This window comes from Malania oleifera, chromosome 2 (assembly GCF_029873635.1).
Source record: "Malania oleifera isolate guangnan ecotype guangnan chromosome 2, ASM2987363v1, whole genome shotgun sequence".
NCBI classification, from domain to species: domain Eukaryota; kingdom Viridiplantae; phylum Streptophyta; class Magnoliopsida; order Santalales; family Ximeniaceae; genus Malania; species Malania oleifera.
In genome coordinates this window covers 97,449,556-97,476,343 of record NC_080418.1, presented here as the reverse complement: position 1 = coordinate 97,476,343, position 26,788 = coordinate 97,449,556, and the positions used below count along the sequence as shown (strand labels likewise).

At 36.6% G+C, this 26,788-nt stretch overlaps 1 long non-coding RNA gene across 1 annotated transcript; it reads right to left on the bottom strand.

Annotated features, from left to right (window-relative positions):
• Positions 1-1,198: 1,198 nt before the first annotated feature.
• On the bottom strand, positions 1,199-1,993 carry LOC131148872 (uncharacterized). Its single transcript, XR_009135079.1, has 2 exons — positions 1,719-1,993; positions 1,199-1,583 (listed from the first exon to the last, which is right to left on the bottom strand). It is a non-coding gene; the product is annotated as an uncharacterized LOC131148872 (long non-coding RNA).
• Between the last annotated feature and the right edge of the window lie 24,795 nt (positions 1,994-26,788).

Below are 26,788 nucleotides of genomic sequence, written 5' to 3'. Positions count from 1 at the left end.
CATAAGTGAGGGTTCATTAATAAATTTGGGACATGGCTGCTATGTGGGTAGCTACCGGCTCTATTTAAAAAAAAAAAAAGGATCGACTTTGAGCTCTTATCTTTTTGCCCAAGTGATTGATGAACTCATTATTAGTTTCTAAAAATGAGGTTACATCGTGTATACTATTTGCAGATGATATTTTCCTAATTGATGACACTTAGGGGTAGAGAATCCAAAATAGAAATTTGGAGAAAAGTTTTAGAATTTAGAGGCTTTAAAATAATTAGAAATAAGAAAGAAAATATGAAAAGTAATCTCAATGGTAGGAGGAATATTGGAAAAAAAGTTAAACTTGATGGTAAAAAATAAATAGCATTATTAATTTTTTATATTTTGAATATGTTATGCAAGCTAAAGGACAAAGCGAAGGAGGTTTTATACATAAAGTTAAAGTAGGATGAATAAAATTGAGAAATAGTTCAAGCGTATTGTGTTCGTAGAATACCCTTAAAATTAGAAGGAAAATTTTATACGATGACTATAAGACTAACTATGTCGTAAGGATCATAATGTTGGACAACTAAGAAATAATATATCCAAAAAGTAAAAGTCCACGATTGTGCATATTGGTAGAAGAGGATCCATAACTGACCCTACCTAGTGGGACTTAAAGTTTAGATTGTTGTTGTTTGTTTTTGTACAATTTACATATCCTACAACTTTGTTAGAAAAATAATAACTCCAAAAATTTATAATTTTAAAATTTAAACTTAAGAAAAATGAAAATAAATTTATAAAAACATTCAAAAATCAAAAATAAAAATGCAATCCATTTGTGCAGTATTACAAATTTTGACATTGTTCCGTCTTTAGAATCCTTGAACAAATTAAGAAAATTGGGTAGAAATTTTTTTAAAAAAATTCTAAAAACCAAAAATAAAATACATATTTCTTAATTGGTTCAAGTTGTGACTGCAATGTCCTAGTCTTTTTCAAAATTTTAACTATTTAAATGTAATCTCCTATTGAAAACAAGCAATATAGATAAAAATGGAGTCACTCTGTTGATTCAATGGCATATATTTAATTAGAAATTATGCCTAAGGTCGCTTATACTATAAAACTCGAAACCTTTTCTTCTGAACAAATACATTTCCATATAGAGTCAATACATGCAAGTTTTTAAGATTTTAGAAGTCGGACAAAAAAAAAATGAAGAGAATCCAATGATGCCAATTGATCCAATGGATAAACCTTTTGCCCTCCTCTCCAACAAAATACAGATTGTAAGGACTCAAAAGTCCACCTACGACTCTGATGACAAAATTAAAAGAAGCAACTGGTACAACTTGTGAATCAAAACTTAAAAAATGTAGTACCCCATGCCTTTGACATTGATTTTACTTTATTCTTATGCTGAGATGCCCATGTAAACCAAGTGATGCAATTAGTCGAACACTTGGCATGCATGAGCACAACATACTGAATAAATTCATGTAATATTAAAACCCACGAGTGCAAAATCACACTATGGATATCAAAGCATTTAGTTAGAACCAAACAAAGGATATTCTATTTGTTCTCATCTTCCACTCTGCATGCTGCAAGAATAAAGAAAAAAATTTCGGAGAAACCCCTTTTTAAGATAGGATTATGATACGATTACAAAGATAATTCAGTAGTATAACTATTTTACATACATAATACTAATAATAATGTTAGGAATTGATCTATACCGGCAAAAGTGAGCCCCGCCATAGGAGCAATGTGCATGGCAAGAGGACGACCGGACTTGAGGTGTTCCCTTCTGCACAGGGCACATACTGAAAGCAACTTGGTCCAAGGTGCTCCCCCACGGGCAAGGTACATGGTGGAATCAAGCTGATCTGAGGCACTCCTCCATGTACAGGGGTGGAACACCAATTCTAAGGTGCTACCCACTTGTAAGGCACATGGGAAGCTAACTTGCAGACCTCAAAGGAGGACAGTCACCCATCAAAACTATCAGAGTAGTTGAATACACATGCGCCTGTGTAAATGAATAGTAATGGATCAACAACCATTCTGTCCTAAGTGGGGAGCCCACATATAGAGGTAGTTAAGCCACAAGAAACCAAGCCATAAAGGGAATCATTCTCAGAAAGAGGGGTACACACAATCAGGATCAGAGCACACGCAGAGAGGAGTCTTTAACAACCTTTAATCCTATCAATCTCTAAATCGGCGACCTAGTTTCTAGCATCAAGCCAATTGGTAAGTCCACTGGCGACGACATAGTCATTACCTGCAACATTGATCATGCCATTGATGAGGCCAAAGAAGATTTCTTCTGAAGGAGCAAACGAACCTCCTAGTCGAGCCACTCAAAGCTGGGGGACAGGTGATCTCATACTGAGAGTTATGGTGTGATCCCAAGACCGGGGGGGGGGGGGGGATGAATTGGGTTTTAAAATTTTTTGGCTAATTTAAACATTAGCACCGATTTACCACATATCATATCCCATTCAAAATAAGCGTGCAAGTAAAATGATTAAGCAATGAATGTGAGTTTACACGTGTGCAGCATATCTCATTTAAATTAAATGTGTATATGCAATAAATGTAATAGTAAATAAACAAGCATACACATATGGAAATTAAAGTGTAGAAATAAATGAGATAGAGAGAGACACACACACACACACTATTTGTTATCGAGATTCGGTCAAACTAGCCTACGTCCCTACGTTGGGCATAACCCCCAAGGATTCCACTATCCCTGCTCACTTAAACGGGCGGAGTAGAAGTCGTTTACAACCTCTCCTTATGAGGAGAGGAATACCCTAGCTACACTTATCGGGCGGAGCCATAACCTAGCAACACTTTACGAGTGGTACCAAGACCCAACTCAATTACCAGACTTAGCCCAACTGGTCTCCCTTACGGGGTAGAGATTCTCCAATTCAATTTACCGGGCTGAACCAAACTGGTCTCCCCTATAGGGCAAAGACTCTCCAGTTCAATTTACGTGCAGAACCCAACCGATACATAAAATACATTTTGTACAAATGAATGCTTCTAATACAAGTAGAGATGTACACATTGAAAACTCAATGCACTCTAGTATGATATGAATTTATGCTCAATAGAGTGTGTGAAATATCTCTCAAGAGAGTATTTATCAAATCATGTGAGAGATAGTAATCTTTAATTTAAAAGAAATTTATGTTAATAATTCTTCAAAGATCTAAAGCTTAAACAATAATGTCTCCAAAAATATTTTAAAATGAAGTATAGGAGATGTTGGATATAGCTCACAAAAATATTTTTAGCAATAAGCACAAAATGAGCCTTTGAGTCTTGCAATGAAAATGCACAAAGACTCACAAGTTATGAAGAGTTTTCCCAATCAAATATCTATCAACAAAATATAATAGGAAGAACTCAAAGCTAACTCTCAAAAAATATTTTCAAAATCAATGGATATGTGAGAGTATAAGCTTTAGAATGATATATGAATAAGCTCACAGCAATGAAAATCAAATACTCTTAAGTTGCAATTAGTTTGCAAATGAGGAGTATGACATTGATGCTCTCTTCTTAAAAATTTTTTTGCAATAAAATGTGTTTGGGGAAAATTTGATTTAAAAATTAGCCCAAAAATATTTGTGAGAAAAATTTGGCTAATCAAAGTTGCTAATTGTGCTACTGAAAGGGGTATTTATAGAGTTTTTGAAAATATGACCGTTTGTGGACACAAAGGTCATTTTGAACTTGAGAGGTTCAGTCGGTTGACCTCAGACACCAAATTTGAACTTCTAAATGGGTTTGGTTGGCCGAGGAAAGGGCCGGTCGGCTATCCTTGGGCGATTTTCCTTTCTTTGTAAGTTTGGTCAGCTAGCCATATGACCTGTTGGTTGAGCTTTGAAGGCCGGTCGGCTGAGGTAATTTTGACCTAAATTGGTCAGTCGGCTGGGGCTTCAAAATGCGGTCAATTTAAAAGACCGGTTAGCTAGGGATTTTAGTTATAAAATACGTCGGTCGACCGGTTTTAGCAAAAATACAGTTTTGCCTTTAAGGCAAGGTCGATCGACTGAGGCATTTAAAATAGGAATGGGCCGGTCGACTGAAGTTAATTAAAAACCAAAATTTGTTCACTATTTTTGTTAGGGATTTATACTAAAAGACATGCTTTATGTAATCGATTTTAGTATGTATTAATAACTTCAGTTATTCCATTTTAATGAGAATCTTTGTGAGCAATGTTTGTCTGGCATTATTTATTTAATGATTATGCATGTGTGTCTTTTATTCTATATAGTAGGTAATCTAGTGTGTAGAGTAAGACTTATACACAGAAGATTAGATCATTAGTTCTTATAGAATATAAGTTTATTGTTCACAGTCTTAAATGAAATTGGACACACCATTGGTAGGGACTGTAGCACAAGGTTTTAATAGGTCTGTCTTGACTATTGGGAATGGTACAGTTCCAACTCCTTGTGCTAGTACACTTTGTATGTATTGACCAAGACCGTCTTGGGATAATTGTTTTTATACTGACTATATAAAACAATTAATACCTCATGGTTATTATGAGTGCTTATGCTCTTAATCCTGATATAATTATTGAACACGTGCATATAGTGTTCATTACTTTGATTCATAGAAGAGTGAGATTCTTCATGGGTCAATAAAGTCAGTGACTTGGGTGATGATGTTATGTGTAAGGTGAACATTAATTATTGATGGAATCCATGTCCCGGTATCGGGATATATGATACCCCTTGAGGAAGCTTATAAGTTTTGATTGTGTCAAACCCTATAGGTGGATTTTGAATCTGGCACATCAATTAAGTTCAGTGGAAGGTCTCAGGAAATTAATATGTTAATTAATTAAATTGTTAGTAATTTAATTTAATAGACGGGTATCTGTAATCTTTACGTGGGGAGATAAATAAGCATTTAATAATAGGAACTCGAAATTTAATTTTGAATATGACAGAAAGTGCAGTTATAATTCTTTAGTGGTATGAATTATAATTAACGTAATAAAGGATGAATCCGAGTAGGATTAGGAATTCTTAATTACGTAAGAAACCCTAGTCATATTTGCTCAGAGGTCCCTAATGTAGCCTATATACACGCGCTCCACTCAGCAGCTAGGGTTAGACGAGCAAATTCTTACAGAGGTAGACGTTTTCGTGAGAAAAGAAAACCCTAGTAGCCGCCTATGAGCCCACTCTCTCAAGAACAAGATGTGTTCAAGGAATACAGTAGAAGATTCCTGGTCGTCTTCAAGAGCTCATTTTCATACTTGCAGATTCGAGATCAAATCAGATAGATCTCGCAGACATAATCCTAATCACGGAATTAGGGTTTGCATGATCAAATTTTTTTTTTTTGGTTATCCATATGCACTACAGCCGGATCTTAGGGCTATTCTGCAAGTCTCTTCAATTTTGACCTTAAAACATTTTAAAACCTTTTGTATGATTTTGAAATTTAAGAAAAAAGTTTTTCTTTGAAAGTTTTGGTCCCAAGAAAAAGGTTTTTCTTTGAAAGTTTTGGTCCCCTAAGGTAATTCTATGGTCCATCCTGAGCATTAGGTCATGTCATACAGAGATATGCATTATTACAGATCAAATAATAAAAACTAAAATGCATTACAAAATAAATAGTAAATGTTTTCTTCTTTGCACCTTTGACTTCATCGAATGCACCTGATTGTCATCTTTACATCTTTTATGACTTACATATTTAGTCCCCTTATGTGTGTGTTGAATTATATACCTATTCATAAGCTAAGTACACACATACGATGCTTGTACTTTGTCAGCATTAAAACAGGGATTAGAATCAAAAAGTCAACACATACCATCGTTGCCATTAAAACGAGTCACCCACAATTAAATCGTCACTTTCTAGTAGAGAGTTGAAAGGATCTTTATGGATATCCTCCAAGACACCACCGCTTATGTAGCATATATCCACTATGGTTCCCAAGGAAGAAGAAGAAGAAAGGATGTTTGCTAGTCCAGTTCCTCTGGTAGCTACTATTCCAACAAAAGGACCATTGGATGAAACAAGTGTCGTAGCAAAATGTTCAAAAGATGATCAAATGACTCGAGAAAATGGCTTAGGAGATATGTGAAAGGAAAGAAAACCTAGATTTTCTAGGCATGAGTAGACATATCCTCCATTCATTAATACGATTCTGGAAGCGCCTTTGTTTGCAAAGTTCAAAATGCCACAAGTTGAGTCCCATAATATAACTATAGATCCCACTGACCACGTTGACACCTTCAAATCACGCATGCTCTTTCAAGGATCATCACATCCAATTATGTGTCAAGAATTTTGTGACAACATTAAAGGGTTCTAACTAGTCTTAGTGTTAGTCTTAAGCCCCACATGATTAACAATTTCATAGAGTTAAGCAAAACATTCTCAGCCTACTTTGACAGCAATAGGAAGATGGTGAAAAATTCTACTGGCTTGATGAATTTAGAAGATGTTGACCCTGAAATATTTCATGAGGCGTTTCGAAAAAGTAGCACTAGAAGTAAGAAACTTGGATTTTGTAGTGGCGTGCTTATAATTTCTTTGAAACTCAATTGATTCATCCAATATTTAGGAAAAAAAGTAGTGGTAGACATGGGAGAACTCATCATAAAAGCATAGACGTACATAAAATTATAAGAGACAATGTCAATGAGGAAAGAAAGGGGTGGAACAAAGAAGAGGAAGTCAAATAGTTGAAGTGCTAAATAGAGTAGCCCTAAGATATAAGGGGATACTTAGGGGGAGAAAGGTTAAAAAAAGAGATAAACCATGAATGCAAGCTCAAAATTTACTCCCCTAAATATGCCGTAAGGTCAAGCGCTGATGTAGATCCAAGACAAGGATTTCATCTAATGGCTAGCTCCAATGAAATCCCCATCAAAATGGAGTGATCATTTGAAGTATTGTAGCTAGCTAGCATAGAGATCATGAATACAATACTTTAAAAGATTTCTAGAAAACCTAGTAGAAAGAGGTTACTTAGAAATCTATGTGAGGAAAGAAGGAGTAGCTCAAGATCAATGAGATAGAAGGATGGTACAAATTGGGGAAAAGACTTTAGTAAGAAAGATCTCTATTATACTTAGTGGTCCAGCCAATGGAGGATAAATTAGTTATTCTAGAAAAATGTACACACAAAAAATTCTCCAAGTTCATAATGAACTATCTCTATTGAGAAGAAGAGGGGATGAGATTATTTTCATAGAAGCATACCTATAAGGTATCCAAACCCTACACAATGGTGCACTAGTGATTTGGAAATTATTACATGCAAAGGGTCCTTGTGGACAATGGAAGCTCAATAGATATTCTCTTCACCTCGACTTTAGAAATAATGAAAATCCCAAAGAATCAGTTGAAACCTACAAAAGTAGCACTAGTTGGTTGTGGAGGGGGAGCTTTCGTACTAGTGGCAAATATCCAACTTCCAATGATTGTAGGTTCCAACCCACAATATGTGACCAAAATGATAGACTTCCTCATGGTGGATGAACCATTATATATAACTTGATCTTATGAAGGTTGAGTTTAAATTAAATACAAGTAATCACTCCCACTCACCGTCTCCTCGTCAAATTTCTAATAGATCAGGGGGTGGGGGTGGTGCGAGGGGAACAGAATGCAACATGATGAGCCTTAAAGAAAAAACTCAAATTATGGAGACTTTGGTGGAGGAAGATGGGATGTTTGGTGGAAATCATAAGAAGGGATCCTTTGTAGAACAGTTGGAGTCAGTCTTCCTTTGGGAGTAAAAACCATAGAATGAATTAAAATTTAGGAAGGAGTTAGCTTCAAATTTAAAAGATTTTCTAAATTAGCTATTAAAGCAAGATCAAGATGAATTTTCATGGATGGTAAATGTTATGCTAAGAATCTATCCAAATATAATCTCATATCAGATAAATGTGGCATTAATTAGCAAATGAATTTAGTAGGAGAAGAGGAGCTTTGTGCCAAATTGAGTGAAGGCAATAAACAAAGAGGTGAAGAAGTTCTTTAATGTAGGATTCCATTTGAGTGGTCAAATACCCAGTGTGGATAGTGAACATAGTCTTAGTGAAGAAGTCAAACAACAAGTGAAGAAGTCAAATGGCAAGTGAAGAACTTGTACAGACTACACCAATCTGAACAAGGCTTGGCTAAAAGATAGCTTTCCTTTACCTCACATAAATTAGTTGGTCAATTCAACAGTAGTTAATAAGCTCCTTACCTTCATGGATTCTTTCTCAAGCTACAACTAGAACATGATGTATCCAAAATATAAGGAGAAGACTACTTTCGTAACAAATCGAAGTTTGTATTGCAATCGGGTAATGCCTTTTAAGCTTAAAAATATAGGCTCAATGTAGAAAAGGTTGCTCAAAAGAATATTTAAGGAGTAGCTTGGTAAAACTATGGAAGCCTATGTCAACAACATGTTTATGGAAAGAAAAATTGGAAATATGTTCACCTTAATGATCTCAAATTAGCCTTTCCACTACAAAGGAAACACAAGATGAAACTGAATCTAGTTAAGTGTGATTTCAACGTTATCTTTGGAAAATTCCTTGGCTTTATGATCACCCAAAGATGACTTAAGGCAAAGCAAAAAAATAAAAAATAAAATTCCAAGCCTTGTACGTATAAAATCCCCAAAGACTAAAATAGGTGGGTAAAGACTAATTGGAAGAGTTGTTGCCCTCAGTCGATTCATAACTAGATCAAATAAGAGATGTTTTCCTTTCTTCAAAACCCAGAGTAGTGCAAAGAAATTTGGCTAGGTGGCTAGGGATACAAGTAAGAGAAGGCTTTTCATGATTTGAAAGAATACATAGACTTGATACCTCTCTTGACTAAGCCCCAACTTGGGGACGACTTCTATTGTATGAGGTAGTAGTTGAGGAGGCAGTAAGCCTAGTCCTCCTAAAATGAAGAACGCAGAAACCAATCTACTACACTAGTAGGGTTCTTTAAGTTGTCGATCTCAATTATCTACTTATAGACAAGGCAACATGCACATTATGTACCACCAATTGGAATTTATGAAATTACTTCAAAAAGTAAATGGTAACAGTTCTCACTGACCAATTGATCAGGAAGATTCTCCACCAGCTTGAAGTCTTTGGTCAATTACCAAAGTGGATGATGGAAAATTAGGGAGGTTTGACATCCACTACCATACACACCCAACCATAAAGGCCCACGACTTCATTGCAAGATTCAAATCAAAAGCAATGGATGACTACAAACAAAGCATGTGGAGACTCTATGTAGATGGATTGTCAAATTCCAAAGGTAATGGAGTTAGACTAGTTCTTACCTTATCTAAAGAAGAAAATATTGAGTGCACCTTGTGACTCACTCGAAAAATGAGCAGCTCGAAAGCTATCCAAAGTATAGGAGTTACGTCGTGTAATATTAAGCCCAAGGGCTAGATCGTCTCCTCCGGGAATGCGTTTAAATCTCAGATTTTACGTTCGTCCAATCGAAAACAAAATTGTACTGAACTCAGTTCAGATTCGGATTTTTCAAGATGATTCAATTTTACTTTTGACAAATTAAATAACACACAATTTAAATCCTAAAACGCAATTTAAACTAACATTCACTAAATTAAAAAGTAAGAATGGAAACCCTATCCTACTTAAGGAAATACTGAAACATGCATTAATTAAAAATGGCAACTTCAAATAAGGAAATAGAGTATGCAATGGAAACTCAATCAAATACGCACACACGCGCAATAAAAATTGGACCTTTAACACGAACACCGAACTCGAATTAAAATTAGACCATCAATCAACCTAAACAATAACATGACACAAGAACTAAAAAAAAAACACGAACTTTGTATTTTATTTTATTTTTATATATATATATATATATATATATATATATATATTTATCTTAGACTTCATTAATTGAACACATAAATTCAATAAACTTAAATACTAAAAAGAACTATAATTAAAAGAGCATCTAAATAAATGTTAAAGAAAGAAGAATATAGAATAATAATAAAAACAAAACCTTTAATAAAACTCAATGAGTAAAGACAAAATAACAATTAACATAAAATAAATAAATAAATAAAAACAAGAAGAAGAAGGAGATCAAAAAGAGAGAGTAAGAGAAAACAGAGCATGGCCGAGAGGAGCTTGGATAGCTATTGCAGGAGAGGACTGGGGGTTGCAGCAGAGGCCATGGCTGCTGGCACATTGTTGGAGCTGTTGTGTGAACTGCTGGTGTGGTGAGGTTGCCGGTAGCACTGGTGCTCAAGGAGATGTTGCTGCTATGGTGGCTCTCGGTTGTGCTGTGGCTGTGCTCGGTGGACTACTTGTGCTTGGGTCTGGCTGTACGAGGGTGGAACTACTGGTGAACAGAGAAGGTTGCTGGGCAGAGGGGCCGAAGGTGGCTACCTGTGGAGGCTTCGGGCAGCTGCTGTGGAAGGCTGGCCTCGGGTGGCTGGTTACAGCAACAAGGTTGGGAAGGAACAGCACAAGGAGCAATGGACAAAATAGAGAAAGGAAAAGAGAAGGCTGATATTAAGAGAAACAGGAAAGACAGAGAGAATGAAAGAGAGAGAACTGAAAAGAAAAGACAAGACAAAGAAAAATTAAAGAAGAAGAAGAAGGAGGAGAAGAAGAAGAAGAAGAGGAAGAACAAGAACAGAGGCAGCGTGAGAGAGAGGAGGCTGCGTTGGAGGAGGGATTTAGAAAGAGAAAAAAGAAGAAGCCCTACCCAATTAGCCTACCCGACCCGGCTATGCATGGCCGGCTCACATCAACTATCCATTTTTTTAATTTTTTTTCATTTTATTTATTCTATGTTCGTTGCAAATTCTGCTCTTCTGGAGCCTGTATCTTACAAAACTCAAAACATGAAAGTTGTAGATGATCCTTTCCTCTTTCTCAAAAAATTTGAATCGTCTCGATCGGAGCTCGGACGGAAAAGTTATACACAAAATACGAACAGGTGTTGGTTTTGATTCCCGGGAATTTTCCTGCGATAAAAAATTACCAAAATTTTATAAATAGTGCAATAAAGTTCAATATTGATAATTTTGGCACTTTATTAAAATATTGAACAATTTTGGACATTTAATTAAAAATATAAACCGTAAAGCCCGGGTTAAGCGTCCAATTACGCAGTTTTGACGCGTAATCACCTTGAAAATAGAGTTTGAGGCAACAAACAATGATTGTAATGACTCGAAGAATAATGCTATTTAAATAATAAGAGAAAGGGAAACGGGAAATAGAAATACAAGGAGGCAGCAGGCGTTCTTCGACGATGTTACACTTTGGGCTTGCCGACGAGGGTGTGTCTCATCGACGAGAAGATACCGAGAGATGTTTTGGGTGACTCTGAATTTCATCGATGAAGGGGAGAGTTCATCGATGAATTACCTCTTGACCTCATTGACGACGTGACGTGGCTCGTCGACGAAGCCTATAGTATAAATAGCTCAAACCTCGGATTTTTAAGCAGAAAAATCAGAAAAACCTCACTCTCTCTCCTCCATACGGTTTCTCTCTCCTTTCTTTTCGATTTCGGCTCCAACGTTCGCCGAATCGACGATTTGAGGCCAACACGAAGCTCCTAAGGAAGTTCTCTCCAAATCTATCGGAGCGGATTGTTGGTGGGACTAAGTTGAAATTTATCTCTAGATTGAGGTAAGGCTTTTTATGTCAAATTTGGTCTTACCATAGTTATAGGAAATGTTATTCACAGAAAAATACTAAAGTTTAGTTCTGAGAGTTGTCATTTTCAGGGTGTTGAACGGAGAACCCTGCGGGTGCAGGACAAGCGCATTTTAGGGGGTTTCTTTTCAATGTCAGGTAAGGGAATAAACTAAAGTAGTTATTTCCCATGCAAATTATATTATTATTATTTATCAGCAAATTTATTTTCAGGAAGCATGTATAATATATATATATATATATATATATATATATATGAAGAGATTGGTAATAATGCATGTTTGGGAAAATACTACTATTATGTTGAAATGTATATATATTAGTAAGATATGCTAGGAAATTTGATTTTTAGAATGGAATGTACAGTTTATTCAGCATTGTGTGGCATGAGTATTATTTTACCTGAAAAGTATTATGTTATGAAAATTTTACGAATAAAGCATGTTTTTACAGATTATGAGATAATGCAGTACATTATGGTTTCAAAATACATGATAAATGAATTATTTATTTCGAATGATATTTATGAAAGTAATTGGAGCAAGGTTGTATGTATTATGTTATTACAAAAAATGTTATCAATCTATTTAAGTTAAATTGTATCTTATCATGTATTATATATTATTAGAACCTGGATGATAGTTCAGTTCAGTTATAAGACCACGGTACCGTTCCTATACAGATCATATGTCTATGTTCAGACTTGTGCTAACCACCCCACAAGGGGGTACAAGATGGATAGTCGATGTGACTTTTAGTGTAGAGTTGTAGACGTCCACCTGGCAGTCTAGACCAGGGTGTGGCGAGCCCATCGTACTTACAAATATTTTTTACTTGGCAGTGGTCGACCAGCCATTGTCGGGTCCCGCCTTCGGGCTACACAACCCGTCATGGGGGGTAATACATGACATCAACTAGCTATTCATCCTGGGTAATTTTTAGTATTACAGTTATATCATATATTTCATGATCAGTATGAATTATTAGAAACTATGAAAGTATACGATTATTCAGTATGATATGATGAATGTTTTTCAGCTTATGAAATGTACTGTATATGTATTATAGCATAAAATATTCATGTTGCCACACAGCTACATTTAGCTTAATTTTCCTTACTAAGAAGTATCTCACCCCCGAACTTAAATTATTTTCAGGAAACTCAGAAAGATTGGCGGATTGAGGCCACCATTGAGTATGTTGTGCTACTCCGTTAGGAGGGTAAGTTTGAATTAGGGTCAGGAGATTTTTCTGTGGGATCCTAGTGATATTTTTCTATTTTTGGGAGAGTGTATATAAATATAGTGTTTTGGAATATAGTTAACTTTGGTATTATATATTTTGTGGTTATGAGAATGATGATTTACATTTACTACTGCCTATGTTCCGTTGTGTATGACAGGTGTCCCTGTTACCCATGAGTTTCAGGTTGACTATTTTATTTATCTTGTTTTATTATATGATAAGATAAGCAGGTCGTTACAGTTTGGTATTAGAGCCTAAGATACTAGACTCTAAAGTATAGGATAAGGGAATTTGAGGTTTGGTTTTGTAGTCTAGATGCAGGACTTCTGTGGTGGTTTGTGTGATTTTTCTGAGGTGACAATTTCAAGAAAGTCATGGTAAACTACCGTCGGGTTAGGTATTTAGGTTGCGGAATTAAACCTTGAATTGAGATTGGGAGTGAAGAATTAATTAAGTTAGCTGATATGTTATGGAGATAGGGTCCTAAATTAAGTTATTTGTTTTTCAAGATGGACCCTGGTGGCAGTAGTGCCCACGACAACAGAAATGAGGGTGTTGGACCCTCAGGCACTGCGGGTAGTGATTCAAATGTAGTTTTGCGCAGCATGGCGCTGCAAGTTATGGCCGAAACTGCCAAGAGTTCTAGAGAATAGGGTGGTCTGTCGGTAGGCCACAGTAGCTCGATCAATAAATTCATTAAGATGAATCCTCCAGGATTCTCAGAAGGAATTGACCCTGCAGTCGCTGAAAACTGGGTGTAAGAGATCGAAAAAGTATTTGCAGTGCTGCAGTGTTCAAAGGAGTAGAGGGTACTATTTGCTACATATAAATTGACTGGAGAGGCCAAAAGATGGTGGACGGCAGTGAAACTCTTAGAGCAGTAGAGGATAGTACCTATGGAGATAACGTGGGAGCGGTATAAGGAGATATTTTTCGATAGGTATTTTTCGATTTCGTTTAGGGAAGCTAAGATAGAGGTGTTCCTGAATCTGAAGCATGACAGCAGATTGTATAGCAGTACGTGGCGAGGTTCATCGAACTATCTTGCTTCGCCCCGTACATTATTCCAGATGAGGCAAAAAAGGTACAGTAGTTTGAAAGAGGGCTGAGGATAGAAATATATAAGCAGGTGTTGATATTGAAGTTACACGATTTTACGGAGGTGGTTGATAGGGCCATTATAGCAGAGGTTGGGGAGCAGTTGGAGGTTGAGGAGCAGAGGCAGAAGAAGAGATCCGCACCTTCTGGTTCCTAGCAGGGAGTTGACTGTGGTTTATGGAAGAGAGGTAGCTACTATAGAGACCGGAGGCAGGAGACAGGGGCTCGCGGTTTCCAGGGTATGCAACCACTTCTAGCTTACCCGACTTGTGGGAAAAGACACCTTGGGAAGTGTCGTGCTGGGTGAGGTATTGGCTATTGGTGTGGGGAGCCAGGGCATATGATGCGGGATTGTCAAGCTCAGATTGATACTGCTCCTGCTCCCAGACATGCTCGAGGAGGCTACCAGGCGTCACATGGAGGCCAGTAGAGGAATATGGCCCCAGTTAGGATTTTTGCTCTGACGTCGAGTGATGTTGAGGTGGCCGACGACATGGTGATAGGTATAATTAATATGTTTTCATTCAATGTTATTGCACTATTTGACCTAGGGGCCATGCACTCCTTTGCATCTGTGGAGTGTGTTAAATTATGTGGGGCAGACACACAATTATTAGATATTGAATTATTAGTGACTACACCGACTAGGTCAGCGGTGAGATGTAGTAGGATGCTCCGAGGTTGTCCAGTTGATATTCAGGGGAGGATTTTATCTGTTGATTTGGTAGTGCTGGACATGCATGAGTTTGATGCATATCCGGTATGGATTGGCTAGCAGCTAATTTTTCTAGTATTGATTGTCGTACGAGGGAAGTGATATTCAGACCTCTAGGAAGACTAGAATTTAAATTTACAGGGTCACGAGTGCAATCTCCACCACAGATGGTCTCAGTTGTTCATGTGAGAAGACTGCTCTTGAGTGGTTGTCAGGGATTCATGGCTTTTGTGAAGGAAATGTCAGAAAAATGAAATGAAGCTCATTAATACGCCAGTAGTAAAAGAATTTACAGATGTGTTTCCAGATGAAATACCAGGTCTACCACCTAATCGAGAGGTAGATTTCCTTATTGATCTACATCTTAGTACAACACCGATTTCTAAAGCACTGTATCGAATGGCATCGGTAGAGTTGGTAGAATTAAAAGATCAGTTGTAGGATTTACTTGATAAAGGCTTCATACGACATAGTGTATCTCCACAGGGAGCTCCAATATTATTTGTGAAGAAGAAGGACGGGTCTATGAGGATGTGCATAGATTATAGGGAAATTAATAAAGTGACCATCAAGAATAAGTATCCTCTACTCCATATCGATGAGTTGTTTGATTAGCTTTAGGGTACACGGGTGTATTCTAAGATCGACCTTAGGTCAGGCTACCATCAAGTAAAGGTAAGAGCAGAAGATGTATCGAAGATGACTTTCAGGACCAGGTATGGGCATTACGAGTTCTTTGTTATGCCATTTGGTCTGACGAATGCTCCTGTGATATTTATGGATTTGATGAATAGGATTTTTCATCCATATTTAGATCAGTTTGTTATTATTTTTATTGATAATGTACTGGTCTATTCGAGGAGCTATGAGGAGCACGAGATACATTTGAGGCAGGTCTTGCAGATGCTCAGGGAGAAGAAGTTGTATGCCAAGTTCAGTAAATGCGACTTCTAGCTTGAGAAAGTTGTGTTTTTGGGGCATGTTATCTCAGGAGACGGAATTTCTGTGGATCCTAGTAAAATTGAGGCGGTAGTGAATTGGGGTAGACCGAGGAATGTTTAGAAGATAAGGAGTTTCATGGGGTTAGTTGGTTATTACCGTTGTTTTCGTCGAGGGTTTCTCAACTTTATCAAAGCCTTTGACACAAGTAACGAGGAAGAATGACAGATTTGAGTGGGACGACAGCAGTGAGTAGAGTTTTTAGGAATTGAAGCAGAGGCTAGTCACAGCACTAGTACTGATCATCCCGTTAGGGGGTGAGGGTTATGTCATTTATAGTGATGCGTCCTTGAACGGACTTGGCTGTGTATTAATGCAGCATGGCAGGGTGGTGGCATATGCGTCTAGACAGTTGAAAGAGTATGAGAAGAACTACCCTACCCATGATCTTGAATTGACTGCAGTGGTACACGTATCAAAGATGGAGGCATACCTGTATGGCGAGCAGTGTGAGATTTTATCTGACTATAAGAGTTTAAAGTATTTCTTCACTCAGAGGGAATTGAATATAAGACAGAGAAGGTGGTTATAGTTAATTAAAGATTTCGATTGTACCATTAGTTATTACCCAGGGAAAGCAAATGTGGTAGCTGGTGCACTGAGCAGAAAATCTGGGCAATCAGCGTTGGCAGTTATGGGGATCCAGTATCCGATCATGATGGATCTGGAGAGACTCGACATAGAGTTGGTAGAGAGTGATCCTCTAGTGTATATCATCAGTTTAGTGGTACAGCGTACTCTGCAAGAGAGAATTAAAGCCGCTTAGAAGGAAAATCCAGAATTAACAGAGGTGATAGATAGAGTGCAAATTGGTTAGGGAGTGGAATTCTGTATTGCAGATGACGAGGCTTTACGGTTCCGTTCCAGATTATGTGTTCCTGTTGATGCTGACATCAGGAAGACTATCTTAGAAGAGGCTCACAGATCTTTGTATACAGTTTATCTCGACAGTACGAAAATGTATAGGGATCTGCGAGAGTTTTATTGGTGGAGTGGTATGAAGAGAGAGATCGCCAAATATGTAGCCTAGTGTCTGACGTGCCAACAGATAAAAGCTGAGCACTAGAGACCAGCAGGTCAATTGCAGCCACTATTTATCTCAAAGTGGAAGTGGGATCATATATCTATGGATTTTGTCTCAGGGTTACCGTTGACGTCGCATGGCCAGAATGCGATTTGCGTGATAGTAGATCGGTTGACTAAAATCGCTCATTTCCTCCCTATCAAGATCAACTATTCCCTCAGCCGTTTGGAGAAGATTTACATTTAGGAGATAGTTCGTTCTCATGAGATGCCAGTATCTATAGTGTCAGATCGAGACCCACGTTTCATGTCACGTTTTTGGAAAAGCTTACAAGAAGCTTTTGGATCTCAGCTATCGTTTAGCACGACATTCCATCCTCAATCGGATGGGCAGACTGAAAGGACGGTATAGATACTAGAAGATATGCTCCGAGCATATGTATTAGATTTTGGGGGTAGTTGGACTCGGTTCATGCCACTAGTAGAGTTCGCGTATAATAACAGTTATTAGGCCAGCATTGGCATGACACCATTTGAGGCTTTATACGGTAGGATATGTCAATTTCCTTTGTATTGAGACGAGATGGGTGAGCGGAAAGTTGTGGGACCAGAGCTTGTGCAACAGGCGTATGATAAGGTTCGACTCATCAGAGATAGAATCAGTGCAGCTTATAGCCGACAGAAGAGTTATGCCGATAATCGCCACTGAAATTTGGAATTCGATATTAGTGATCATGTATTTTTGAAGATAGCTCTGTTAAAAAGGGTTATGAGGTTTGGAAGGAAGGGTAAACCTAACCCTAGGTTCATCGATCCGTTTGATATTTTAGAGAAAGTGGGATCGGTTGCCTATAGGTTAGCTTTACCACCTATGTTATCCAGGATGCACGACGTATTCCATATTTCCATACTGAGGAAATACGTCCCAGACCATTCTCATGTAATCAGTTTTAGTGAATTATTGCTCAGTGATTCGCTAGTTTATGAGGAGATACCGGTACAGATTCTGGATAGAAGAGAACAAGAACTATGTAATAATAAGATTCCTCTAGTAAAGGTTCTATGGAGGAATCATGCAGTAGAAGGAGCTTCTTGGGAGTTCGAGGAACAAATTAGACAGAAGTACCCGCAATTGTTCCAAGAAGTTCAGATGTAATTAGGAAATATAAATAAATAGGTAGTATTTCTTTTGCAAGTACATGTAATACATTAGTTAGTAAATAGTATTTTAGTTTTGGGGAAAATTTCTTTTATATATGTAATTTCCTAGGACTCGGAATGTAACCACGGTATTCCTCCGCCATAAGTGAGGGTAAGTAATAAAATAAGTAGACCATTTTTCCTTAAAGGATGAGTTATATGAATAGTAAATTTTGAGGACGAAATTTTATAAGGAGGGGAGAATGTAATGACCCGAAGAATAATGGTATTTAAATAATAAGAGAAAGGGAAATGGGAAACAGAAATAGAAGGAGGCAGCAGGCGTTCGTTGAAGACGTTGCACTTTAGGCTCGTCAACGAGAAAATACTGAGAGATGTTTTGGGTGACTCTGAATTTCGTCGACGAAGGGAAGAGTTCATCGACGAAGAGGAGAGTTCGTTGACGAATTGACTTTTGACCTCGTCGATGAGGTGACGTGGCTTGTTGACGAAGCCCGTAGTATAAATAACTCAAACCTCAGATTTTTACATAGAAAAATCAAACAAACCTCACTCTCCCTCCTCCCTACAGATTCTATCTCCTCTTTCTTCGATTTCAGCTCCGACATTTGCCGGATCGATGATCTGAGGCCACCATGACGCTCTTGGGGAAGTTCTCTCCAAATCTGCCGGAGCGGATCGTTGGTGGGACAAAGTTGAAATTTATCCCTAGTTTGAGGTAAGACTTTTTATGCCAAATTTGGTCTTACTGTAGTTATAGGAAACGTTATTCACGAAAAAATACTAAAATTTAGTTCTGAGAGTTGTCGTTTTCAGGGTATTGAACAGGGAACCCTGCGGGTGCAGGATGAGCGCATTTTAGAGGGTTTCTTTTCAATGTCAGGTAAGGGAATAAACTAAAGCAGTTATTTTCCATGCAAATTATATTATTATTATTTATTAGCAAATTTATTTTCAAGAAGCATGTATAATATATATATGAAGAGATTGGTAATAATGCATGTTTAGGAAAATACTACTATTATGTTGAAATGTATATATATTAGTAAGATATGCTAGGAAATATGATTTTTAGAATGGAATGTGCAATTTATTCAGCATTGTGTGGCATAAGTGTTATTTTACCTGAAAAGTATTATGTTTTGGATATTTTACGAATAAAGCATGTTTTTACAGATTATGAGATAATGCAGTATATTATGGTTTCAAAATACATGATAAATGAATTATTTATTCCGAAAGATATTTATGAAAGTAATCGGTGTAAGGCCGTATGTATTATGTTATTACAGAAAATGCTATCAATCTATTTATATTAAATTGTATCTTATCATGTATTATATATTATTAGAACGCGGATGATAGTTCAGTTCAGTTATAGGAGCACGGTACCGTTGCTATATAGATCATATATCTATGTTCAAACTTGTGCTAACCACCCCACAAGGGGGTAGGAGATGGATAGTCGATGTGGCTGTCAGTGTAGAGTTGTAGACGTCCACCTGCCAGTTCGGACCAAGGTATGGCGGGCCCATCGTACTTACAAATATTTTTGACTCGGTAGTGGTAGGCCAGCCATTGTCGGGTCCCGCCTTCGGGTTGCACAACCCATCATGGGGGGTAATACATGACATCAACTAGCTATTCATCTTGGGTAAATTTCAGTGTTACAGTTATATCAGATATTTCATGATCAGTATGAATTATTAGAAACTATGAAAGTATACGATTATTCAGTATGATATGATGAATGTTTTTCAGCTTATGAAATGTACTGTATATGTATTATAACACGAAATATTCATGTTGTCACATAACTGTATTTAGTTTATTTTCCCTTACTAAGAAGTGTCTCACCCCTGAACTTAAATTATTTTCAGGAAACCCAGAAAGACCGACGGATCGAGGCCGCCGTTGAGTATGTTGTGCTACCCCGTTAGGAGGGTAAGTTTGAACTAGGGTCAGGAGATTTTTTTGTGGGATCCTAGTGATTTTTTTGTATTTTTGGGAGAGTGTATATAAATACAGTGTTTTGGAATATAGGTAACTTTGGTATTATATATTTTGTGGTTATGAGAATGATGATTTACATTTATTGCTGCTTAAGTTTCGCTGTGTATGACAGGTGTCCCAGTTACCCATGGGTTTCGGGTTGACTATTTTATTTATTATGTTTTATTATATGATAAGACAAGCAAGTCGTTACAATGATGCTGAATATGAATTCTTGATAGCAGGACTAAAACTAACTAATCAATTGGAGGTGAGATAACTTAAAATATTTAACGATTCACAACTTGTAGAAGCAGAAGTAAAAAAGGATTATGAGACCAAAGAAAAAAGAATGACCTTGTATGCAAAGGAAGTAAGGATGCTGACTAGACACTTTGAGAAATTTGAGCTATACCAGGTATACTGAGGAGGCAACCAAAAGGCAAATGTGCTAGCAAGGATAACATCCGCTCAACCAGATGAGAGGAAATCGATAGTGCACATGGAACACCTAAATCATTTAGCCTTCACCATTGAGGAGATTCTCCCCCATATGCAAGGTACATGGTGGAATTGACCTAGTGCGAGGTGCTCCCCCACGTGTAGGGAACATGGGAAGCTAAGCTACACACATCAATAGGAGGACAACCCTACCATGACAAGGCAGTTACCCAAAAAGTGGAGTGAGCGGGAACAACCCATCAAAACTACAAAAGCAATAGGAGGACAAGCCTACCATGACAAGGCAGTTACCCAAAAAGTGGAGTGAGTGGGAACAACCCATCAAAACTATCAAAGCAATTAGTGAAGTATGCATGCTCCCCATGTAGACAATTATTAACCCATCAATAGCAACCCATGTCCTAAGTAAAGAGCCCACGTCCATAGACAATTACGCCACAAGAAGCCAAGCTATAAGGGGGATCATTCTCAGAAAGAGGGGTACGCATGCACACAATTAGACTTAGAACTCTATTATTCTCTTTCTCAAAAAACCACTCTCCTTTTTATTTCCCTAGCCCTATTCACTAACTTAGGCATCAGAGTAATCAATTAGACAATCTATTTTTTTAGCATCAACAAATAATTAATGCAATTCGTATATATATGCATGTGTTTTATGTTTTTTCTTTAATAAGCATGTGCAAGTCTTTTTTGACATTCCACGGTATTTGAACCTATAAAATTTAAGAATAAAATTCATATGATTTAACACTAACTTGTATCCTAAAATTTTCACATTATTAAAACAAAATTCATTTATACAAGGGACAAAATCCTTTAACTTGGGATTGAAGTACATTAAAAATAAGTGAGAGTATTTTTAGATTTGTCACTTTTATATATACTTCTTTTGGTGACTCCACAGGTTGGAAATTTAGATACCTACATCTTAAAAATGGGAAGGCCAGTGTTTAATAGCCTTGTGGGAATTTAGATCATTACCAAGAAGCAATTTCTAATTATAAAATGTGCACCAAACATGGGAATACCTTAAGAAATAAGAGTCGATAAGAATTTCTAGAATCATTAGGTGAATTCACGAACCAAAAGTCAAATAAGTGTTTTCCTATATTTAATCTTGAAAATGATATGATATATCTTAATATTGTGTAACATTAAATGTGCTTCTAGACTTAGACAATAATTGCATCTTTGATGTTTACAACTAAATAAAATAAACTATCTTAAACATTGTGCGACATTAAATGTGTTACGAAATTTAGACAATAATAATTGCATCTTAGATGTTGTGGCCATTCTTATATTGCTAAATTTAGACAATAATTACATCTTAGGTATTGTGGGTCATTGTTATAACTAAATTAAGATTTAGATAAAATAAACTATATCTTAAATATTGTGTGACATTAAATGTGTTGCTAAGCTTAGGCAATAATTACATCTAGATGGTGTGACCATTCTTAGATAATAATTATATCTTAGATTTTGTGGCCATTCTTATATTGTTAAATTTAGACAATAATTATATTTTAGATATTGTGGGCCATCGTTATAACTAAATAAGATATAGATAAAATTAACTACATCTTAAATATTGTGCGACATTTAGACGTTCTTATATATCTAATTTTCATTTAGGTAACAACATTACACATTATTCTATATGAATAATGCGAGGCAAAACGAAGTTTCATTCAAACCTATATGAATCCAAATTCGAATATTAAAATTTATGCTCTCGGACACAACTTTATTATTTTCTATGATTAATTTTAAAAAGTTGGTTTTTCAGAAGTTATTTTTAAAATGGTTTTATAATGAGGCTTATGAAATCTTTTTTTTTTTGTAAAAAAAAATTAGTTTTCCAAGGTGATATCTAGGTCTTTCAAAAGGGTTTTTCCTAAGATATTTTGATTTTCTAAAATTAAAATATTTTCTTCAAAATTCTCAAAAATGTTTTTTACTAATGGAAAAATTTGTTTGGAACAACTAAGCTTTGAATCCCTAACAATGGTATGTAGGTAGCCTATTCTTTGAAAAAGGAATAAGTCCAGCCTAAATGTTAACACAAAAACATTTTCTTTTGTTTGTGTGTTTAACTTCATTTTTGTGTACATATTAAATAAAGGAAATGAAGAGATAACATAAGCTATGGGATCTCTTTGAGGTTCATTCCTCCATACAAATACCATGAAATATCTCTTCATGGGTTGGGATGACAAAATATATTTTTTTGCAAATAAAAAAAATATTTTTAAATAAAAAAAAAATCTACAATTTTCTGTAGGCAGACGACCACTCTTTGTAGGCTAGTGGATCAAGTTTTTATGAGAACAAAGATAGTCGACCGGACCCCTCTGGGAGGTCAACTGCTTCTTGGTTCAGAAAATATTTTTTAGAGAGACGCACGCGCATAATTGGGTTAATGGTTCTTGAAACAAATGCTTGTAGGATGCATAGTTAATTAGTTCTCTATCGAGGGGATTAATTAATCACCTTCCATATTCACAAATGTACACTCAAATTCAAATCTTTTAATTTTTAATTTTTTAAAAAAATACTATTTATTTATTTACCATTTTTTTAAAAAAGAAATTAATTAAGTGATGACTCCACTTTTTATTTTAAAATAAAATAGGTGGGTTAGTAAACTAGTCGACTAGTTTTCCTTATTTAGTCTCCTTTTTCAAAAATCTAGTCACAAAATTGTTGGCTAATGGGCCTTGAGTTTTGTTGTTGAGATGACCAACTCTTAATAACCTAACTAGGACATTTGAATTATAGAAAAAAAAAAGAGTGTGGAGAAGAATAAAAGTGGTCTACAGGGAGTCAATCAACCACTAATGGGCCATCAATCCGTCCCTTCTAGCATGTGAATCTGTTGATGCAAAGTGGTTTGAATGCCAATGCCAATGTGTAGCGGAAACCAACAAATCAATCGGATCAAGTAATGCAAACAACCAACGATGAATACACGGAACAAGCAATCATAATGAGAATAAAGGAAAGCAATAAGAACACACGGCACAATAAATTTACGTGGTTCAGCAATGTGCCTACGTCTATGGGAGCAAGCGGCTAATTTTCACTATCAATTGTCAAGCTTACATCAAGGGTTACAAAATATAGTTATATATCAACCCTATGCGCACAAAAGACTTAGAGTGCATCTAAAACACTTATGTAGCAATCTGTGAAAGAAAATCCTCTGAAATCTCTTAATCTATTGATCTCCCAATTCAAAATCTGTGATCTGCGCCGAACGAAACCGTCGATGGTTTGATATCGAGAGTAAACTGTCGCTTATACCATTGACCAAATAGTCAACGATTTCTTCCTGCAACCAACTTTCTTGTTCTTTACTTCACCATGCTTTCAATATGAGCCACATCTCCAATAGTCTCCATCCTGAAGAATATTCACCACTTAGGATAAATATGAAAACATAACCCGCTGTTCCACCTGAGATAGTAGATTGGGATCGCTTCCCATCTAACACCTGGAGATGTAAACAAGTCCAAGCAATGTTTGAGCTTGTCCGTGGTAACAGGAACTCCACCTAACTGAATACCTAGTTCCTTGACCAATCATGTAAGCCACAATGCTTCCTTGGAAGCATCAACACTGCTATATACTCTGACTCAGTTGTTGAAAATGCAATGGCCAACTGCACCATAGATCTCTAAAAATTAGGTCCTCCCACAAGGGTAAATACATACCCTATGGTATACCTCTTGTCATCTAAGTCCCCTGCATAGTCTACATCCATAAATCTCACAACTGACAAATCACTCTGTTGTCTGCTGAAACACCCCACTACACTAGCATGGGGGACCTTTGACACGTCCCGAACAGTCTATCCTTGGGTACTGCGTGAGTAGAAAGTTTACATTGATTCACCAATGGTGTACCACCTTGAGATAACCACAATTTCCCTTTGGTTATGTCCACGAAGCCACCCTATGATAGCCCCAATCTCCTTGCAGCTTTATCCTTACGAATCTCCAACCCAACAATCTTCTTGGTTGCACCCAAAACCTTCATGTCAAATTCATTTCTTAACAGAGTTTCCGACTAATTAACCTTAGTCAAAATCTTCCCAACAATTGATATGTCATTCATATAAAACAATAGAATAATTACCCACTTGCATCCTATCGCCCTCTTCCCCTCTAGAAGCTCCACCAACTTCCACATCTAATTCTTATGCAGTAACTCCATCTCCTCCACCATAGCACTCATCCATACATTTTTCCCTTTGCTATGCACCACATCTTGAAAAATAGTAGGAACCTAGATAGTAGTAATGAATGTATAAGATATCAAATCATCAAATTTATACTTGGGCAGTGGCTTGATAGTGCATCTGGACCCATTATGATCCTGCTGGTCTTCCGAGTTAGAACTTCCTGTAGTATGAACGATGTCATCTCTGCCCTAAGCCTGTAACTCCACCTGCTGCACAATCTCCTTTCTGCTACAGTTTATATTGTGATACTACTGGTCCCCTGAGCTAGAACTCCCTGCATTATGAACAATGTCATCTTCGCCTTGAGTCTCCAACTCCACTTGCATCACATGCTTATTACTGTTGCAACTTTCTATTGCCTGTTTCTATTCATCGGTATGAGTATGTTGTACCATGGATTTAACATCAAAAACCATATCTCCACTGATCGACACTTTTTTTGTCGTTGGATCTCGCAACTTGAACCCCCCTTTCTGATACCCTAGAAAGATGTATCGTCTAGACTTTGCAACAAGCTCATATCTCACCTAACTAGAAACGTGCATGGCTTGACCTCAAAACTCTCTCAAACTAGAGTAGTCCATCGCATAACCTGTCCAAACCTGATGTAGGATGGGATAGATAGACTTAGTCCTACGGTTCAACCCTCACAAGCACATACACTCAATATAATTTAAATTAAGAATTTAATTATCCGAACATAAACACTATAAATCATGCTATATTTCACATGTTGTGGGATTTTTGAAAGGGTGTTGATGCTGTCCAAAAATAAGTCTCAAGAGTATATGCAGCAAAGATGTTATTCAAAAATTCAAGAATGTAAGTTCTATTGTTAGCATAGTAATATTCCCACAATTGATTTTAAACTACCAAGTATCAATATTACAATCTATGGATTCAAAGACTTATCAAATATGAAATTTCAAGTTTTCAAGCAAAGGCTTTAACAATATTAAATATGAGCTCAAAAAAAATATTGAGTTTACCAATAGATACGTTGGATGACTTGATGCTTTTCAACACAAGTTAGTCCACACCTTAGGTTTTTCATACTAGCTTCGAATCACCAGGAAAAACGTAGCAATGGAGTGGGGAAATAGTGGCTATGTGGGGGTATTTTGGTGATGGTCATGTGGGTGAGTGGGGAAGATGAAGATGGAGTCGCTGGATAGAATAATGGTCTCTCACCAACTGATCTCCGGAGAGACCGCATAGCCTTACACTACATAATCAAAATGATTGGACAAAGCTAACAAGTTTCACAAAGAAATTTTGGTTGATTAAGGTGTAATCCCAAGAGGGGGGGTGAATTGGGTATTTTAAAAAATTCTTTGAAACTTATTTACCAATCAATCCCTATTTCTATGTTTAACTAGTTACTTATCAAGTTGGTGTGAAATTATTCAAAACACACAAGCAAGTTGGAAATTGAAATACGATGTGGAAAATAAAAAGGATAAGGGAAAAAAGAATGCAACTGTGATTTTATGAGGTTTAGCCAACTCGGCCTACGTCCTCACCTTGAGCAACCCACTTGGTACGGAGCTTCCCTTATAATCCGCTACTTGTAAGAGGTACAACTCCCTCCTAATACGCTACTTAGAAGAGATACAACTCTCTCCTCAACCCTGGTTCACAAACCGAGCCTTGAATACAATTTAATCTGCAAAACACTCAATATTGCTTCTAACAAAGTTAGTGAGTACAATTCAAAGTCCTAGTACATAATCATATGATGAAACTTGAAACTCAGAATGTATGAGAACGATACAATCGTTTTATGAATGATTATGCTTCAACACACAATACTATTTTTATGAAATCTCCCAAATAAAGATATATTTAAGCACTTTGGAGAATTTTAGGGTTCTAGTTCACTTGGTAAAAATGCATAAATAAGTCTTTTTTTGAACTTATCAAAGAGCTTTGAAGTTTATATCAATTACAATAAAAAAGGTTCCTTTCAAATATTCAATCTCAACACAATCTTTATTATATGCAAGTATGTGTATATATATATAGATAATGATGTTCAACACTCACAAACTGAATATATTGTTGTTCAGAAAAATATCTTTCAATAAAATGTATATTTATAAAAACCAAGGATATTTAATCAAGTGTTAATAT